The sequence below is a fragment of the Dioscorea cayenensis genome, unplaced genomic scaffold (genome assembly GCF_009730915.1).
Source record: "Dioscorea cayenensis subsp. rotundata cultivar TDr96_F1 unplaced genomic scaffold, TDr96_F1_v2_PseudoChromosome.rev07_lg8_w22 25.fasta BLBR01001851.1, whole genome shotgun sequence".
Classification (NCBI taxonomy): Eukaryota; Viridiplantae; Streptophyta; class Magnoliopsida; order Dioscoreales; family Dioscoreaceae; genus Dioscorea; species Dioscorea cayenensis.
Window position 1 is genome coordinate 8,961 of NW_024088242.1, and position 4,122 is coordinate 13,082.

At 42.9% G+C, this 4,122-nt stretch overlaps 1 non-coding gene across 1 annotated transcript; it reads left to right on the forward strand.

Annotated features, from left to right (window-relative positions):
• The first annotated feature begins 1,003 nt into the window (after positions 1-1,003).
• LOC120257093 lies at positions 1,004-1,110 on the forward strand. Its single transcript, XR_005535513.1, has one exon. It is a non-coding gene; the product is annotated as a small nucleolar RNA R71 (small nucleolar RNA).
• Positions 1,111-4,122: the final 3,012 nt, after the last annotated feature.

Consider the following 4,122-nt stretch of genomic DNA (forward strand, 5'->3'; position numbering starts at 1 on the left):
TGGGCCAATGCCTCAACAAAAGTGATATTGATGTGGAGTTGCTTGAAAAAACTCAGGAACTTCTTGTACTGTTCATCCCCTTGGTCATTTTTCAATATAGAGGTATAAGGGATTCTTGGCTTGAAAGGTGGGGGTGCCACCTCTTTCTCTTTGCTTGTTACCTCTTCTACCTCTATAACCTCGGGTGTGTGTTCTTTTGGCTTCTCACTCGGAAGCCTACCTTCAACCTCACGACCACTCCTCAAAGTGATCGCCTTCATGTGCTCTCTAGGGTTGGTCTCTGTATTGCTCGGCAAGCTTCCATGTGGCCTTTCAGAGAGAGACTTCGCAATTTGCCCCAAATGATTTTCAAGGTTATGTAAAGAGGCGGTGTGGTTGCGAAGTGTAGCCTCGACTGATTCAAACCTTGTATTTGTAGATTGCATAAATCTAGTCAAGTGCTTCTCTAAGTCATTCATTTGGGTTTCCAAACCTGAGACTCTCTTTTCCACCTGAGGGGCTTGTTGTTGTTGTTGGAAACCCAGTGGCCCCATGGCCTTTTGTGGACCCTGATTACTCCATGAGAAAGTGGGATGATTCTTCCAACCCGGATTATAGGTATTGCTATGTGGGTTTCCTTTAGGTCTCATGCCATTACCTACAAAATCAACGTTCTCCACAGAAGAAACATCACGCGAGAGATCGGACAATCGGAGGGCATGTCCTCCACCACACCGGTGCAATTAGTCATGGCCACTACTGTTTGAAGTTAGAAGATCTAACTTGTTACTCAAATTTTTCCACTTGAGCCACCAATGAAGTTAGCATCTATTTCATGGAGACCGAGACACCTTTTTCTTCTCACTAGCATTCCATTGGTAGCTATTTAGCCCATTTCCTCAATTAATTGACGGGCCTCATCCGGGTCTTCCTACCTAAGGTACCTCCTACTGTCACATCCAAGAGTTGCCTTGTACTCGGATTCAAACTGTTGTAAAAGGTCTGAACAATCATCCACTCCAGGAATCCGTGTTGCGGGCACATTCTCAGGAGCTCCTTGAACCTTTCCAATGTCTCGAATAGAGACTCCAATTCCAACTGAACAAAGGATGAGATCTCGTTCCTAAGCTTTGCAGATTTTTTGGGAGGGAAATAACGGGAAAGAAAAGCTTTTACCATCTCCTCCCATGTGGTGATCAATGCTCTAGGTAATGAGTGTAGCCACTACTTCGCTCTCCCCTTTAGGAAAAATGGGAAGGTTCTCAACTTGATGACATCATCCATCACTCCATTTATCTTCAGCATATCACACACCTCAAGAAAACTCTCTATATGACTGTTTGGATCCTCATCGGCCAACCCGTTGAACTGTGTGGATTGCTGCAACATGTAGATGAATGCCGGCTTCAGCTCAAAGTTCTGAGCTGTAATCGGGGGATGCACAATGCTCGATTGTGTCCCCAACACTGAAGGTCTGGCATAATTAGATAATGTCTGATGTTGCTCGTTCTGTTCTGCCATGTTTTCAGATCCTTCCACTTCCAAATCAGCTAAATTAGACTGTTGTTGCACAGGCTCTTTCTCTTTTCTTCTAAGTGTACGTTCAAGCTCAGGATCTCCTTCAATCAATATCGAGGGATTCCCTCGGGTCATAACCAGGAGCTACACCCAAAAAAAGAAAAGAAATAAGAACGATGATAGAATAAGAAGATATGAAATAGAATGTATGTTGAAATAGCTAAGAAAACAAAGTGCAAAGTATCTCTAAACGCTTACTCCCTCAAAGCAGCGCCTAAAAACTTGACAAGGTCCCTTGCGTATATCCCGTAAGTGCATGGGTTTGTCAAAGTAATAATCCCGGATGAGCGGGAATCGAATCCACGAGAGTAGGAATAAAAACACTTAATCCGCTTCTTAGCTATGTGAAAGATCAGTGAGTGATAAAGTGTGACAATGATTCAATTCTCAAAAAGTAAAAACAACGAGTAAGAAAGCACGAGTAAAGGAGGAGGTAAGGCAATCGATAAAGATGGGGTACTCGGATAATGCTCCACCTACGACAATCGTTTCAAGTGCAAGAACCCTCTATGATGCTTCCTAATAGATGCAATAGTGAGTCGTGGAAATCCTTATATACATAGTCCCAAACCTAAGGTCAACTATGCCTAACCCCTATACATGTCCCGGAGGAGAGATTAGATAACCTCTCAACCTCGCACTCAAATAGAGTTGCAATATGCTCTAGGAATTCCAAGTGATAAATCTCTTCCCTAATTATAGACTCTAACACTTTTGGTCCGGTGGAAGGTCCCTAACAACAATTAAGCCCTATATACTAAGATCACCTCAACACTTCACTCCGTTGCACGCGCAACTAAGCCCCAGCGGAGGTTCATCCCTTAGACCATTCACTCTATTATGGCCGCAAAGAACTCGAGGAACGGAGGTAGAATCTATCACGTCGGAGGGGAAAGGGGACGCTCCTGTACCTCTCGACTCACCCTCTCAACCCTCTCCAACCTAGCTTTGTCTAATGATCGTGGTGTGTCACTCACTCACAAGGTTACCAACAAGAACTCCCAACCCTAGTGTCACTCTAGGGGAAATGTTCATACAATCAAGAATTCAAGGTTGGAACTCACAATAAACATCAATTAATTGAAAGCATAATAAAGAGATTCAGTGAAACAAATACATCCTAGGGTTCACAAATACCCAAGTACCCACTAGGGGTTTAGCTCTCTATGGAGCTAAGTACAATCAAAGAAATAGAATGTAAAAGCAATGAATCCATAAAGAAACCCCCTTGATAGTCATGTCGATGGTCTTGTGGAAAGTCCTTTACTCGTGGTGCAAGGATTCCCCCGTCCGGTATAAGATACGCCTCGACGGAAGCTCCCCTTCCAACCTTCTTCCTAAGGAATGACGATGTCGGAGCCATAGAACCTCTCCAAAACCTTAGCCAATACCCCTCAAAACCCTAGCCGAAGCCCTCTCTCAAGTTGGGGAAAAGATGGAGAAAAGAATACTAAAATTGGGGCTGATTCGGCTTTAAATAGGGCTGGAATCGGGCGACTACACAGGCGTAAATGCTTCACGCGCCCGTGCGGAATTTCCACACGGGCGTGGATAATTTCCACACGCCTGTGTGGATTCTCTGAACTCCTATTTTCTCCGCCGGCTGTGAACAGTGATGCTACAGTAATTCCTACCGTGTTGCTACAGTGCTTGACCTTAGGTTCACCAAAGTATACAAAGAGAGCATTCTACAAGTAAGGGAAATTTCAACACTTAATATGAAAAATCAATGCTCTAGCTAAAAACTTGAATAAAAAGGATACAAAACCCGAAATCGTGTACGTGTGTGAACTCACTCAAGTCAACCCAAAGTATACTCCTCAAAGTTCTAAGTACAAGGGACTTATTTATCTACAAAAGTGACAACAATTTCAAAGATGGTAGTACCTTCACACATCCTCTAAGGTAGCCCTCTCCAAAGCGGCCGCTTAGGTGGCTTTCACACTTTCGAGGTGGTAGCTCTTTCTACCGGAGTGGTAGCTTTCACTCATCCTATGAGATAGCTCTTTCTCTCATTAGGGCATAGCTAGTATCCGACTTATGAGAGTAGCTTCATACTTCATAGGTGGTAGCTCTTTCCACCCAACAAGCACAAATGAACAATAAAACTTTTCTTTAAATTCAACACAAGAAACAACTATAACTAGTCCCTTTAACATCAAACTTGAGTTTCCAAAAGAGTCTAATAAGTGAGTAGTATAACAAGTATAAATCGGGCAAAAATTTCTAGACATTCAAGCAAAACTAGAGCATGAAAAACATTCAATGTTAGAAATTCTCCCTAAACTCAAGAATACAATCCCTTGCAACTAAGGTGAACCGCCATTGGCTATGTGAGCATATATCAATCAAGAATAATCGAAAAAGAATGTGTGCACTATGAAACTTCCCCCACCACTCACACTTAAGTTGTACATTGTCCCCAATGTACACATGTAAGCTCACTCAAAATATATATCATTCAAAAGCAAATGTGGGAGAAGCAATCAAAATAATACTCCCCTGACTCCTAGTGTTGCATTTGATGAAGCTAATTCCATGGGGGTAGTGTTTCGACGGGTTGTG